The sequence below is a fragment of the Podarcis tiliguerta genome (genome assembly GCF_965153285.1).
Source record: "Podarcis tiliguerta genome assembly, chromosome: 7".
NCBI classification, from domain to species: domain Eukaryota; kingdom Metazoa; phylum Chordata; class Lepidosauria; order Squamata; family Lacertidae; genus Podarcis; species Podarcis tiliguerta.
In genome coordinates, this window is record NC_139540.1 from 56398384 (window position 1) to 56415746 (window position 17363).

The 17363-nt window shown below is 41.6% G+C and overlaps 1 protein-coding gene across 5 annotated transcripts in view; it reads left to right on the forward strand.

Annotated features, from left to right (window-relative positions):
* Positions 1-17363, forward strand: part of RIPOR2 (RHO family interacting cell polarization regulator 2) — a 105901-nt gene that overhangs the window by 47055 nt on the left and 41483 nt on the right. The gene's annotated exons all lie outside the window — the stretch shown is intronic.

Genomic DNA, 17363 nt, shown 5'->3' on the forward strand with positions numbered 1-17363 from the left:
TTAGGATATTATTGATTACAATGTGGATAAAAGCTTTTTGCACACACCCCCAATTCGGTGTGGGGATAGCATCTGAGCAAAGTTGAAGCAAATGCATTGCATTGAAACAGAGTTGCAATAGTCTGTACTTTTTAAAGGAATTGATTGTGCAATATTTGATTCCTATGACTTTTGTGGTGGTTATAGCCTCCATTGTCATGCATCGTTCAGAATGCCAGTCTTCATTTCCCCCCCCCCCCAAGCTACATATTCAAAAGCATTGCTTTCACATCATTTCGCTGCTGCCTGCCACACACCAGGAGACCTCAGCAAAGAACAGTCCCAATTAGAAACATGATTACTTGTATTTGCCCACAGCTAATTGGGATTCAGAACCAGACCTTCCTTTCTGAGTTAACAAAGGCAGGGATGTGTTCAGTGAGGGTGGCATGGGAAGAGAGAAAGTTCCTTTCCACTTAGGGTAACTGTTCTGTGCTGACTGCCAGACCTGGCTAAGACACATTGTTTTATATGCAGCTCGAGGTTGGCAACTGTTGGTCGACGGGCCAAATCCAACCCCTTTAGTGGGCACAAAGTAACTTGCCAGCCCTCTTTTGCTCCTACCAATTCTGAGCATTGGCTTGGCAGAATCACCAGGAAGGCGAGACAGGAACAGGAACACAAAAGCATCCTCCTCCTCCTCCTCCTCTTCTTACTCTTATGCCCCTGCCTCTTCCTTCTCTTGAATTGAAACAGCTTGATGAACATGATCAAGAGGAAGCTGGGTGCATGCCAGGTAGAGGAAAGAACCTCCTCCTCCTCCTCCTCCTTCTTCCTTGAACCACCTGCTCTACATTCCCCCAGTAGCATGGAGGGGAGGGCAATAAGGGGAGTGGTAACTTTGGAGAAGGTTTGGCGCACCATGCACCAGCATCCATACAAAGTTAATGGCAAAACTAGGGTCATGCTTTCTGAGTATCTCCTTCCAAAAACCTCTCCCAATATAACCAGGCTATGAAGGAATCTGAACTTTGTTCTGAGTGGCAGAAAAGCACCCTTGCTGTGAGAAGAAGACACGTTTGTTCCTCTTAATAACTTTGAACACTGGGAAATGGTGGTTATTCTACTACCACTGGATTTAAGTACCTAGAGTAGTACACCATAAATTGCAATAATAGCTTGTAGCGTTATACTGGCATTCAGATGTCCCAACCTGGGCATTTCTGTCCTTGCTCAATAATTCTTGGGAACAGTAATACTAGTAAGATCTCTTTAAGATCTCCCATTGAAGAGACTGTGGGCAATAATAATGATAATTAATAAAATAAGCCCTGAAGTAAACCTGAACCTGGCTATTATATCTACATAAATTGTGGTTCCTGTTTTGCAATTGCTCCACTGTCTGCTGCCCCAGGGGACAAAACACTCAGAGTGACAGATCAGAAGCACAGCCTTGGACATGATCATTCATACATGTTGACAGCTCTTCATATTATATCAAGCTGAATGGAACTGCTAACACTGTGATCATGTACCTATACCAGCAGCCTTTTCTTCATTGCTTCTTGTTGCACTGAACTCTAGATAAGAAGCAGTGTCATTTCCACAGGAGTTAAGGAGAATGGATGACTGTCACAAGTGACTACTTGCAGCTGAGAAGTTGTAATAATTGAAAAAGAAGATGGGCATTGGACTTGCCTGCCATTTCTTCCAAAACTGTGGATTAGAGAAAATCTGGAAGGCTATGATTATATACAGACTTTCTCAGCAAACACAGCAAACAAGGAATCCTAATTTAAAAACAGATATTTTGGCATCATGTTTTCTGTTTATTTTCTATGTGGAAACTCAAAACTCTTGATTAGTTTCTAATCAACTCCAGATGTCTATATGTTTCCTGACAATTATTCTTATCACACACACACACACATTATACAACTTGCCTATCCAATCTTTCCAAAAGGAGGCTCTTCCTCAGGCTGTTTTTGCTGTAGTCATCCCACAAGCATATCCATTGTATACTAAGGATTGTAATCAGTGAGTTATTTCTTCAGTGATCTTGCTGTGTATTCTCTTCTGTTGCCTGTACTTCTAACTTTACTTTAAAATTAAATTAAATTTCATGGAACCAGAGAGAGACAGACACAGAGAGAACACTTTGCAAACTGCCAAAGCAAAGAATACCATTCACTTGTGAACTGCTTGTGTGTTGCGGTTATTTTTCATTTGCCATGCTAAGCTGTTCTGTTTGCAAGATAGACCCCTTGTGTTTGTGGGCATTGAACCAGCGAAAAATACCAGCTGAAAATAGACAATGAAGGACCTGAATGCAGCAGTGCCCTCCAAGCGTGCACAGGCAAGGCAAGGCATTCCTCAAAGTAGATGGGAAGTGCAGTAGCTCTGCTGAAGCAGCTATAATGTCAGCCTCAAGGTATGTTCACTGCATGGTTCTCTTAGTGAACTGTAGGGGGCTTTGGGTGCCCAGCCTTTTTTTTAATATACATATTTTAAAAAGGTCAACCAACTCTAGGTTTTTCTGTCATGTTTGCTCAACTTCCCTTGTTTATGCAAACCAAAGTCTGCACTTAACAGCCAAACTGTGTTTTGCGCAAATCAGAATAGAAAAACATAGTTTCACCTTAGCATGATGCATACTCTTAACATTTATAAAGATCTTCCAAATGTTAAAAGAGATTCACATACATCACCCTGTTGCAATCCTTATGAAACCTCTATAAGTTGCATTAGTATTATTATCCCATATTGCAGATGGGGGAGGCAGTTGCTAGGCCATAAGAAAGTGAGTTGCTTAAGTCCAACACCAGAGATGTCATGGCAGAGGTGATAAGAGAGCCAGAGACTTCCTGGTTCATAACTGAGTCGCTTAGCTGCCTCACCGCACCATGTCCAATTCTGATTTGTAGCCAAGTATGATTTGTGCAAATTACTGTTCAGTTAATGGTAACTGTGTTTTGCCCAAGCAAGGAAGTGAGGAAGTTTTTCACAGTGCATGAAGGGAGGAAAGGAAGAGTGTATCCAAGCTGAGGCTCATGCATGAATGACTGAACACCGACTTGCTATTATGTGTGAACGAAGCCAATGTTTAAAGTTTATTTTCACCATTATCAAAAAGGTATAATGTTATCCTGACCGCCTGAAGAGGTGAGATCAGTTCAGGAAGAGATGCAAAGCTTCTCTTGTGCAAAACTCACAGAATGATTTTCTTCCACCCTCTTCTGTTTTGCTGAAGAAATCATCCAATAGTTTATCAAAATATTTAAAGACTTAAGATTATGCATATGCATTTCCGCTTGTGGTTACTATGCATAATGAGACTATGCATCATCAGCGTCTTACAACTCCATAACCATATAGTAATAACTACACAGTCCTTGTGATCAGCACCAGATTTTGGATGGTGTGGGCTGTTCCCCCGCACAGGGCGACAAGATGAGGGAGTGCAATATTGAGAAGATCCATAATTGAGAAGATCCATTTGGGGGCACTAAATTTTGGCCTTACACAGGGTGCCATGTTATGAAAGATTATCAAAGTCTGCCCCTGCATGTTATATGTCCCTTTGAATTTATGTTATAGATGGGCTGTAATAATTGCTCAGTTTTCCATACCTAACTTAATAAGGTTTGATTAGGTAGGCACCTGCTATTTCTATTCATTGGCCAGCAGATGGCTCAGACAATGAAAGATGGTAAACTGGGATCAGCTCAAGATCCAGACACTCTGTTCTGGCATCCTGGTTCACAGATCAGTGAAGTCACAGTGATAGAAAGTCTCATAGCACAAATCCATTATCATGGTGAGATGGATGCCTGAAGAGTCCCACCCCCTGGGCCATTAGGTCTAGTTGTGACAGACTCTGGGGTTGCAGTGCTCATCTCGTTTTATTGGCCAAGGGAGCCGGCGTACAGCTCATGTGGCCAGTATGACTAAGCCGCTTCTGGTGAACCAGAGCAGCACACGGAAACGCCATTTACCTTCCCACCAGAGCGGTACCTATTTATCTACTTGCACTTTGACGTGCTTTCGAACTGCTAGGTTGGCAGGGGCAGGGACCGAGCAACGGGAGCTCACCCCGTTGCGGGGATTCAAACCGCCGACCTTCTGATCGGCAAGTCCTAGGCTCTGTGGTTTAACCCACAGTGCCACCCGTATACCTCTGGGGAGCTATATGCTCCCAATTATTCATGTAGGCTAGATTAGAAATTGGGAAACCTGATCCAAACTGATTACAATATGTTAGAGCACGATAAACTTGGATTTAGGCAGATCGTGAGCCCACAGGGGGAGATGCAATGAGGCAAATACAGGATATTTTAATTTCAGCAAAGTTAAGTGTTGCCTCTCCCCCCATCCTCTGTCTGTCTAGAAAATTGTCTCTTGGTGTGATACACTAGTCCCAGATAGCAAAATAAGTACCTGGAAGATTATATAGCACACTCAACCAAGCCTGTGATTTGCATCAGGCTTTTTCATCTAAACAACTTGTTCAGAAGTCCTTCTATATTCAGGGAACTGAAATATCTTTTGGGTGAAATATACCACCTTGTTTGTAGCCTTAAGTGGTGCAGGAATGAGCAGGATGTATTTTTGCTGTTTTGTTTGACCAGGATGTCATGCTGTCATATTTTTTTCAGGAATCTAAATAGGTCGAGGTTTAAACCACTCAAAAGATCTCTGTTAGATATAGGCAGTGAGCAATAAACTATTATCACTTCATTTGTCATTAAATTTATATACTCCATCTTTCTTCTACAGAACTTAGGAAAACATCCATAGGATTCCCTCATGTTTTCTCATCCAAACACTAATGTGCCTTCAGACCACCATGCTATGGGGCCACAACAGTGATATAATGGCCCCAAACCTCTCCCAAGATAATCCAACAATATTTTCCATATAATTTTTCTCTTTTGCTGAAGCTTTCAAGATCTGTCCTACTTTTGATAATCCAAAAAATACATTTTAGGTGTGTATATGTAGCTATAGTCACACAACCTTGTAAGCATGAACAAACTGGGCCCACTTTGCTTCTGTTCATTCCACCCTGTTAGTACACAAATGAAACAAACCATTATCCCTTCCTTAGTGCTTGTTCTTGCTGATGGATAGTGTCTTGTTGGAGCCATACAAACCATGATTTCTGGTTTAGATATAACACTAAGCCAAGGGTTGTGGTTTGTTTCCTCTGTGCACTATTGGGGGTGGGGCAGGGAGAGGAGAGGAGCAAAATGGCTTAGAACGAAGCTTGAATGTGGTCAGAGAGAGAAAGGGGGAGAAGTGGTTATTATTAATTCATACAGATTTAATGTAAGCAAGGAAAGGAGATAAATGATAATTACTTTTGTCTTTCAGTGATAACGAATGCTGTCAGATCTGGTTAATCCAAGCTTCGTTTATCCTTATGTCTCTATATTGAAAAGATTTAAGTGATTACTAATCCCGTGATGTGCAGAATATGGTGCCAGCCTCTTAAACTTGAAGGCTTTTGTAAATCTGCAATTCAAATGGAGTGTGTTGCTTTTAAATTAACAGGCTTGAGCATAATTACTGAATCAAGGACCCAATCTTATCTTCAGTGGCACTTGCCACTGAAAATTAAAACCCAAAATCTAGCTAGTTACATTATAAAAGGCTATAGTGATTCAGTTTATGTGTCTTAATTCCCATTAGCTTTTAATGAAACTTAGGTGTTTTAGGGTTCCTGTCTTGCTTCTTTCATAGGCTGTTACCACAGTATTCAGTAATAGCAGCAATATATTTAATTGTTTCTTTTTATGCTTCTCCCTGATCCAGACTCTGTAAAGAGGAACTGTGACCTGCAAAATGAGGAACAGTAAAAGAGATAAAGAAACACCCCACCCATATTTTTAACAAGTCTTGGGCTTGAGAGTGTGTTGTATACTGGTAAGCCTGGGAATACTGATTCTTCCTTTGCCAGCGCAAGCCAGAGCTTAAAATGTTGGTTTCGTTTTCCTGACACAAGCAAAGAAGTCCAACTTCATCATCTTCAACCTGAAGCAATATCATTAAATCAGGCTAAATGTCAGTGACACAATAAGCAGCCAGCACACACATAATTCAATTCTTTAATGCCTGATTAGCAAGCAAATTATGCAAATGTGGCAAAAGCATAAGAAAGGGATAATATATCCCCCATTCATCCTTTTATTCGTCTCGGGTATGGCCCAAGATTTGATCGTTTGATCTGTTTAGTTTCTAGGACAGTAAAAACTAGGAGATAGTCACTTTTTCAAAGAATGCCTTATCTTGGTTTCTCTTGTCAGCTGCTGATCCAGTCACACCCTGGTTTTTCCTCCTCAATCTGTATGCAAATCAGCTCTATTTTACACATGCACTGGCTGCTAAATCTGTTAACATTCGCATGCATTAGCATTTACACCCAAAGTGCAATTCTCCTCTTGGGAAAAATGGCCTAAAGATTTTGCTCCCTTCATGGTTGCACCTCCTTTCCCCGTCTTCACAGCTAATGTTCCTCTATTGTTTCCATATTTTACTTTTTTTCTGTACCTGTTGAGTGAGAGCTGTGATCAGGAAATAATCTTCAGAGCCCCAGACACTTGTATATTGGCAATGCCATCAGTTGTGGCATTATAATACTGATGCAGAACAAGCAGCGAGAAAACTGGCCACCTTTTTGTAATCTGTGTGTTCCTGTCACACATGTTCTTGACAGAAACTCCTGTGATTCTGGGACCATCTGTTCCAGAAGCAGCTGTCATAGGAGTAGCTACTGGCCATATATGTAACTTCAAATATTGTACTTCCACAAAATGAACGTATTTTGTTGGAATTGTTCTCATATGGAAAAATTGATTGTGTGAATTGCCTCTACTACACCCACTGTTTTCTATATCCAGATCCAGTACTTTGCTTCTGTGGTAAAGTTTCAGAAAATGCTTTGGCTGAATCATATATCAAACTGGGAACAACAGTCATTGCTGCTCAAGTTGCTTAAGTATTATGGAAGCTGTTGAGTGGATGATAATGGATGATAACACACAGGGTCATAGTAGGACTGAAGACACCTCACACACACTATCTTAGACCCATTTCAGTCATCACAATGCCACTTGCCTCAGACACAGCTCCACATACCACTGTAGTTAAGTTGGCATATAGCCCACTGGGTGGCACCATTAATGCAATCTTATTTTTTTAAACCATGACTGTACATCACACACGAGCGCATATAATGCAATGAATAAGGACAGATTTGAAGGCCAACTGTCAACTTGAAGTAAATGCAGAAATTTAAATAATAAGACCAGACTCATTATTACCCAGTTCTGAAGCCATTTGCGACATCTAGGAGCCATGAAGTGTCTAGAGCTCTTATTTATTGCAGTAAGATTTAGGTTGACTTGCATTTCTAGTTTATGTATGTAGAAGTTAAAACAGCAAGACCAAGCGCTGGTTCAATGTGGTCTCCACATAATCTCCTTTGGGCTCAGGCTCACAGACATTTGCCCTCATCGTGGATACAGTTGCATAGAAAGTATGTTATGATGACCAAAAGTACATGAGTACCCATGGACAAAACACTTATAGAGAAGGATGATTAATGCACCCCAGTGTAAGCTCTTGCTTCATTATTTATTTGTTATACATTTACACCAAAACCACTGGATATCTCACAAAGTGTACTTCCATTTTGTTCATTGCCATGCACTCCAGTACAAGCTTCAGGTGGAAGTCCAGGGTGTCTACCATGTTTTGAGATTGAAGGATGGAAACGAGAAATAAATCTGAGTGATACTGGCATAGTGATGACATTCAGCCCAGATCTCCAGATGGCCTCATCCTTCAGCTTCATGTAAACAATAAAAAGCATGGGAGACAAGATGGAGTCTTGCAGTGCCCCACATAGACCAAAGGCCATGGCAAAGAATGAGCGTGCATGCATGTATGTATGACTGGTTTGTTTGTGTGTTTTAATGTGGTGCCCACAACTCTTCCACAGGTCCCCAAATGTACCCACAGCTCAAAAAGGTTGGTGACCCCTGTTTGTTCTCTACACTTACTGGCAGTGGGTCTTCAGAATTTCAGACAGAAGCCTGAAATTCATAGGAGACCCCAAGAACTGAACCTGAGTCCTCCTGCATGGACTATTGATTTTTGCCATTGACATGGCCCTTCCCAATTAACACTGGCCAGAAACACATGACTGGAGCATCTGCTGTAAAATCAACCAAAATGGATTAGTCAATTCAGCCAAGTAAAAAAGTAGAGGTAAAACAACTTGCAATGCATGTTTGCTCAGAAGTAACTTTCATTATATTCAATGAGGCTTATTCTCAGATGAGTATGTGCAGGACTGCAGCTTTGCACTATGTGCAAATGTCTCCTGGCAATCAAAATCTGTTGCATGGATGGTATTTGTTGCTGTGGGGAGGAAAAAAACATCAGGGGAATCCTGAAAGGAACAGGCACAATTCAATGCAAGGTATACATGACTGGAATAGCCCTAAAGCTGTGGATGACTCCCATAGCAGCATATCACATTTGATTTTGCAAAATTGTTTCTAATTTTTCCAGCAGCTGTTAAGGCGCCTTGAAGGTTGCAAACTTAGATTTATCATTCTATAAGCTTAGGGCCCCTCTACAATCGCAGTGACAGCATTCCTGACACACAAATGGCAGCAGTGGAAAAGTTCAAAAGAATGAAAGATCTTCTCTCAAACCTGTTCTACTTCTTATTAAAGATTTACTGAAAAGGACACAGATGCTGGTAACTTGCATAAGCCAGTGTGTCTCAGCTCTGTGGCCTTTCCTTCAAGGAAGTAGGTTTGCTTTGGGGATCCTTGAAGGCGATGGTACGGTTTCTGGCTAATGGTAAGGTATCTTTTGTTCCTCTTCAAATATGATATGATAAATCTTTCCTGAAGGAACGTGTCATCTACTGTTTTGGACAACAAATGTGCTGTTGCTGAAGAAGAGCAGAATGAATGTCACTCAGTTGTTATTCTTTGTGTTGTGATTTTGTTCCTTGGGTAATCTTCAGGTCTTCTGTGCTCACTTCAGAGCTTAGTCCAACATCTGTCTCCTTAACGACATTATCAGTTTGATCTGATCTCTTCAAACCAGAGACCTAAGGCTATACCAGGGTGCATTTGAAGCTCCTGTATAGGTATTCTTTCCACATGTGGAATTTTGGCCCATCTGTTCATGTAGATGAGAAAATTATATGTGTTTGGAAGCTGCCCAGAGTGGCTGGGGCAACCCAGCCACATGGGCAGGGTATTACTATTACTGTTACTAGATTCAGGTAGGTAGCCGTGTTGGTCTGATGCATGCACACGAAAGCTTATACCCAGAACAAACTTAGTTGGTCTCTAAGGTGCTACTGGACATTTTTTAAATTTTTATTTACTTATTAAAGGTAAAGGTAAAGGTACCCCTGCCCGTACGGGCCAGTCGTGTGCGCCCATCTCACTTAAGAGGCCGGGGGCCAGCGCTGTCCGGAGACACTTCCGGGTCACGTGGCCAGCGTGGCGAAGCTGCTCTGGTGAGCCAGCACCAGCGCAGCGCACGGAAATGCCGTTTACCTTCCCGCTATAAAGCGGTACCTATTTATCTACTTGCACTTAGGGGTGCTTTCAAACTGCTAGGTGGGCAGGAGCTGGGACCGAAAGACGGGAGCTCACCCCGCTGCGGGGATTCGAACCACCGACCATGCGATCAGCAAGTCCTAGGCACTAAGGTTTTACCCACAGCGCCACCCGCGTCCCTGACTTATTACTATATTACTATTATTACTACTATTACTATTACTTATTACTATTACTATTATTATTACTATTATTAGAATTACCTCCAGGAGCACATACCTCACCTGTAGCAGACACCTGAATTTGACCAGCTCAGGATGTTTATATTGTATGTAAATGTAAATGGGTGTACCATTTTCAGTTCTTCAAATCTCTCAGAAGGATTTTGTTTCCCTGAGTTTTACATTTGTAATTCTGCTAATTAGTCTGTAATCAACAGAACATAAACATCTGCATAAGTGATGGAACCAGTGGAGCCCCTTCAATTTATCACATTAAAGCATTTGGGCAGGGGGATACAAATCCATTCACGAAACAAATCCTGTCCTCAGGCTCTCTGCTAACTAAAAGCAGACGTGTGGAGATGGAAAAAGAACTCAGAATTAATATATTTAACTAGTTTAGAGAGCTTCACCAGCTGAACACAGTCACAATAAAGCACAAGTTCAAATACAGCCATAGAAACCAAAAGACAGAAAGGCATGCATAGAATAGTGTCTTCTCAGTATGTGTATTTTTCCCCATGAACAATCACTCTGCACATTCCTTCCCCCATAATGTTTCTTAGTTTCTATCTAAACATGTTCAGCATCATTCAACAGTCTGCTTTGGTTTTTCTGTGTAAGCAGTTGTACTAGGTATAGATACATAGAGTTATCGAACTGCAGAGCTTATGGTTAGCAGAAAAGACCCATGTTCACATCACAAGACATTTTAAATTATCCTATCTAAGATGATGCCTTACTCATTATAGGCAACTAGGCAAGTTGCTATTTGCAATCATTCATTAGTTACAATTTTGTAGCATTTTCTGTTGTCAAAACAAAATGGTTTCTTCATTCAACACTTTGCTATATAGAAGGCACATTATGGGTGGTTCATTCAGCCTCAAGTTAAATATTTTGTAGAACAAGAATTTATGCACAAGCACTTTAAGATAAATATATATAAATGAAGCATTAAAATATTTTCCCCAGGAAGCAGAGGCATATTATGGATTTGAAGCAAACTTTATTCAGCAGAAAATGGTCAAATTGAAGTCCCAGAGGCAAAGACTTACCATGCACCTTTCATTGGAGCAGGTGTGCTGAATTGCAGCTTCCATCATCCCTGATCATTGGCCATGCTTGCTGAAGCTGAGGGGAGTTGTAGTTCAGCAACATTTGGCAGGCCCAAATTTTCCCATGACTGCATTGAAGGGTAACCTGAATAGGGCAAAATCTAAACTAATTCATTCCTAATTTCTAAAATGCTGATCTAACTAAGCGCAATTGCCGACTCAGTTTCATTATGTTCCATCTATGGAACTCCTTCTCAGGTAGCATTCAGTCTTCCCACCACAGTGGACACCTTTTAACAAAGGTGGACACCTTTTAGCAAAGGCTCAAGATGTTTTGGTTTGTCCAGGTGTTTGGAACATGACTTGTTCTGGTTTTGGATTGCGGTTTAATAGATAGTGTTAACACTCCACTCCAATCTCCATGAGCAGTGTGGGATTCCAGGGGTTGCAGTTGCACTTACCAGGGTCTGTGTTCTCTTTGGGGACAATGAGGCACCACAGAGTCTGGGGTGTTTATGATACGTGGTTTATTTACACATACATACAACCCTTGTCTAGATGGAGAGAGTGCAGAGCTTTCACAACCCAAAAAATCCGGTTCCTGCCAAGGATTCCAAGAGACCCCAAAGAACATGTCTAGCCCTCGCAATAGCATAAACAGACTGTCCGCCTTGTGCTCTGGCCTCCCACCTCTCCAGCTTGCAAAAAGGACACATTTTCCTGTTTGCTTACCTCATCACCCACTGTATCCCTGGAAACTACTCCCTCCCAACTGGCTGGGTCTGCCCCCTCTGTGTCCAGCAGCATCTTTTGTCCTGTTGATAGCTTTCGTCAATGGGTTAATGGCTGGCCATCATCATCTTTTGTCCTCTTCACCACCCACACTCAGCGAGCTCTGCCAGGCTAGTCTTCCTTGTTAGCATAAACTGAGCCCAGAGATTCCCATGTTTGGCACAGTTTAGTCAAATCTGGATTAATTCTGATTTTTAAGGAATCCAAGAATTATGGGTTACTTGCACCCACATGTCCCCTAAATGGGTTCTGGGGCTTTCCTCAACCCTCTAGAGCAGATTTGGGGAGGTTGGAGGCTGAATGCAGAGATAATGCAGTGGGAGAGAAAATCCCACTGCACAAATGGAACTACTTCATTGGATAGTTGGTTTTATCCCATTGCTAGCATGACCTCTGTTATGAATGAGCTTTGCATGTAAATGTTGGTCTTTTTCTTTTATTCTTGTTTGTGCTCTTAGTTCCTGGTGCCTTTGTTTATGGTGAGTTTAGATATCCTAAAAACCACTTGGAAGCCCTTCTCCACACACACAGGGATTTTTGAAATCTGCCTGATACTAAAAATATATTTGCTTTATATAAGTAAAGGTTGAATGTCCATTCTGTCCTTACATCACGTCAAAGAGCAACCAAATGCCAATTTCTATTTTAATCTTTGCAGAAACCCTGGGAGTTAGGTGCAGGGCTGTATGCTGACTCTTTGAATGAATGCACTTAGTTGCTACCTCTTTTACAGTGTCATGGTTCCCAGTTCAAATGTTGCATCACTCTTAATATAAAGTACAACGTGCTGAACTCAGATAACATGTTCTCGAGCCGTTACAGTAATATGCAACTTCTTGCTCATCAATTTGAACTGAAAAAGATACTAGGCCACTATTGTCAGAAGTTACTGACAAAATAAAAAATATATACATGACTGGCCTAGCTCTTCATGTCACACTGTGTCACCCACAACCCTTTCTTTTTGCCTAACGAATAGTTCTGTGTAAGTCAAAAGCCTGCCTATTTCTATCCTGATGTAACTGATCCAAATGAAAGCTGTCCCTCTACATTTTTTAAAATTTTATTTTGTGGGTTTCACATGCATCATAAATGATACTTAAATATATCAGGAGGGCAGCAATTTTGGGATTTATTTTATAGAAAGTCATTCATCAGAACATAACAAGAGCTCAAAGGCCCATCTATTGTAGCATCCTTGTCTCACCTTGGCTGACCAGATGTCTGTGGAAGCCTGCCAAGAGACATAAGTGCAACAGGTAAAGGTAAAGGGACCCCTGACCATTAGGTCCAGTCGTGACCGACTCTGGGGTTGCGCCACTCATCTCACTTTACTGGCCGAGGGAGCCGGTGTACAGCTTCTGGGTCATGTGGCCAGCATGACTAAGCCGCTTCAGGCGAACCAGAGCAGCACACGAAAACGCCATTTACCTTTCCGCCAGAGCGGTACCTATTTATCTACTTGCACTTTGATGTCCTTTTGAACTGCTAGGTTGGCAGGAGCAGGGACCGAGCAATGGGAGTTCATCCCGTCACAGGGATTCAAACCGCCAACCTTCTGATCGGCAAGTCCTAGGCTCTGTGGTTTAACCCACAGTGCAACAGAACCGTCCCCAGTTCTGATTCTCAACACCTTGCATTTAGACGTGCCCTGCCTCTCATGCTAAAGGTGATATACCACCATCATGGCTACTTGCCTTTGATACCTTTATCTTCCATTAATTCTTCTAATCCCCTGTGCAAAGCCATCCAGGCTGTTAGTCATTACTACATCTTGTGGTAGCAAATTGCATAATTCAGCTGTGTGTTGGGTGAAGAATTACTTTCCCTTCATAGTGAATCCATCCTGAGGATCATGCAGAATGAAAAAAACCCCAACATTATTCAGCATTTCTTCCCAATGTTAAAAACTATCATTCTTCCTTAAACCATTTAGCATCTTTTGCAGCCTTCTTGAATGTGTTCTCTTTCATATCATCATTGGTGATTTCAGCTTTATAAGGAGTTGCAGGGTTCCAAAGGAAATGGCATTTATAGTATTGGTGATACTTTACATCCACTAAGGTCAATGGGAATTTGTAACTAGCTGCAGTTGCTTTTGCATAAGGAAGTCAGGGAGCAAATGTATTTTTCATGAGCTACAGATGCTTTTAATGGTGTGCAACCTTTGTGCTAGAGTACACACCCTAGCTTAAACAAGTCCTGTATTAGCATGCAGTGTCTTCTAACACACATTCAAAATTAGTCTGAGTAGAAAACCCAGTGCATAAGTGTCAGTGTGTAAAATGTGCAGTGCAGTCTTGAAAATACTTGTGGTGTTATATTTTTCTTTGTCTCCTGGATTCAATGTTTTGTAAAGGGTTGTTGGCACTGATGGAGAGGGGAGGGGTGATGCAGGGGGAGCTAAGTGTGAATGTGTGAGCAATGCATGCAGGTGCTCACAGCAGAAATTGCAACCACTTCACTCCTCCACAGCCCTCTTGCTGCTGTGCTACCTAGAGCCAAGCCAAGGTTTGGCTTAGCATTCCATCCAAACCAGGGTCCATGGATTTCCCCGCTTTGGCGGCGGGGGGGGGGGGAGCATGAGCTGTAGCCAAGGTTTGTTCTTGGGTAACCCTAATAGTTTAATCAGTCTGGTCACCAGAATTTTAAGTTCCCTTCTTCTTCTAATTGTGATTAGTGAAAAATCTCTTTAAATTTGCTGGAAGCATGATTTATCTTGCTTGAGATTGGCACACATATGCATTCCACAATGACAGAGTTTTGGGGTTTTTTTACTCCTGTGTGCATTAACAAGGACCTGATGGAATATATTAACTTGGCAGTGTGTTATTTTGTTTTGACAGGATGAGGCTTTTGACTAAGAAGCAGCTCATCATATGTAAATGAACTCCTCATAATTAACACTAGTCTTTGCTATCCTTCTGCTGTCTGATGTGCTGTATAATGTTTTTGCCACTGAACCCCATATGCCTGCCACTGTTTCTGAGCTCTTTCCTTAATAGCAATCTCTTAAGTTCATCCTCAAGGTTCGTAACTCCTCTAACATAACCTAGGCAAAGTCAACAGTTATCAGTCTGTAATTCCCACCTTCCCATTGCTTCGCCTTTTGAACCCATTTGGAGTATGGGGCTAATAACTGCGTAAATCGTATTTTATTTTTTAATTTATTTATTTTTAAATCAATTACAAAAGTAGAATATCTCATTTTGCAAAATGATGTCAATGCACATTAAGATAACGGAGCTGTCGTTTCATTTCTAGCTTCCTAGATCTGAGAGAAATTCAGATTCCTTTGCTCTCAGGTGCAATCAATAGTTTCACTTTGTGCAGGGCCCAGAAACCTGTATTTGGTCCTGATTTTAAGCATTTGTTTTACTTAGATGGGAGCTGAAGAAGTTCAACACTCTGCTGCTGTGCTGATATAGATAAATGAGAGAAAGAGGACAGTCCCATACCAGAGAGAGAGAGAGAAAGAGAGAGAGAGAGAGAGAGAGAGAGAGAGAAGGAGGAAAGCCTCAAAATAAAAAAATAAAAATAGGGAACTTTAATAAAACAGTCAGTAAGTTCGCTGTTGTGTTTCAGTGGAAATTTTTCTCAAGGGCACAATAATTCAGTTTTGTTGAATTATTATAATAAGGGAAGCTCTGAGGTACTAAGGCATGGAAAGAGTTTTGATTTTATTCCAAAGTTTATAAATTTCCTCCTGGTATGGCTCAGGTACCTTGATCTTTAAAATAATCAGATACAGAATTTTCTTCATGTACTTTTTAGTTCTTTAAACATTTAAGCTCAAGATGTTGTTTTTCAGCAGCACCAATAAGTACTTGGTGAAATACACGAGGCTTCTGAATAAGCATGCATAGTATTTGGATGTAAGACACAATTTTGTATTAATGCCATAATTCAGAGCTTCTGACTAAAGAGCAAAAATTGTCTGCTTTCCTAATTACTGAAAAAGAGTTTTTGTTAATCAGTTTGCATACTTTAACTTATGGTTCCTGAATTACCACACTGATAATATTCTACCTTTCCAGCCTCTAAATGCACCCACACTTCTCTTCGTTTTTGGTGCTTCTTTCTCCTCTGAATGAAGATGCTTGTAGGGCTCTGGCAGTAATCTCCCAGTTTCATTTCTGATACAGATAATCATTTTTCTACTCATGCAGACAGTTGCCCCAAATATTCCTCATATTTGATTCGATCACATTTACAGTGGTACCTCGGGTTAAGTACTTAATTCATTCCAGAGGTCCATTCTTAACCTGAAACTGTTCTTAACCTGAAGCACCACTTTAGCTAATGGGGCCTCCCGCTGCCGCCACACCGCCGGAGCACAATTTCTGTTCTCATCCTGAAGCAAAGTTCTTAACCCGAAGTACTATTTCTGGGTTAGCAGAGTCTGTAACCTGAAGTGTATGTAACCCGAGGTACCACTGTACTTTTGACAGGGGTGGGGAAGCAATATAATTAGTAAATGGATGTAGACTTTTGTACAAGCTAGAACAATAAAGCACATTGGACTTTACATTCCCATGACCAGTCATACACCAAGTCAGTAGTACACATGTGCTAGCCTAGTACAGTGGTACCTCGGGTTACAGATGCTTCAGGTTACAGACGCTTCAGGTTACAGACGCTTCAGGTTACAGATTCCGCTAACCCAGAAATAGTACCTCGGGTTAAGCACTTTGCTTTAGGATGAGAACAGAAAACGTGCGGTGGCAGCACGGCGGCAGAGGGAGGCCCCATTAGCTAAAGTGGTACCTCAGGTTAAGAACAGTGTCAGGTTAAGAACGGACCTCCAGAACGAATTAAGTTCTTAACCCAAGGTACCACTGTACTATAATCCATGTTCATTTGCCCAATTCATTTTTCAGGAGCAAGAAACAAAGTTCTGTTTGCATGCACACAGCTTTGTTTGGAACACAAAGATCTCTGAGACACAGCAGACTTTCCGTGGGTGTCTGAGAGCAAAGGAGTCAAAGAAGGGGGGAAATCCATGGAAATGGATCATGTCAGACGAACCTGATCTCATTTTTTTGACAGAATTACAAGCCTGGTAGATGAAGGGAACGCAGTGGATGTAGTCTACCTTGATTTCAGCAAGGCATTTGACAAGGTGCCCCATGATATTCTTGTAAAGAAGCTGGTAAAATGCGGTCTTGACTATGCTACCACTCAGTGGATTTGTAACTGGCTGACTGACCGGACCCAAAGGGTGCTCATCAATGGTTCCTCTTCATCCTGGAGAAGAGTGACTAGTGGGGTGCCACAGGGTTCTGTCTTGGGCCCGGTCTTATTCAACATCTTTATCAACGACTTGGATGATGGACTCAAGGGCATCCTGATCAAATTTGCAGATGACACCAAACTGGGAGGGGTGGCTAACACCCCAGAAGACAGGATCACACTTCAAAACGACCTTGACAGATTAGAGAACTGGGCCAAAACAAACAAGATGAATTTTAACAGGGAGAAATGTAAAGTATTGCACTTGGGCAAAAAAAATGAGAGGCACAAATACAAGATGGGTGACACCTGGCTTGAGAGCAGTACATGTGAAAAGGATCTAGGAGTCTTGGTTGACCACAAACTTAACATGAGCCAACAGTGTGACGCGGCAGCTAAAAAAGCCAATGCAATTCTGGGCTGCATCAATAGGAGTATAGCATCTAGATCAAGGGAAGTTATAGTGCCACTGTATTCTGCTCTGGTCAGAC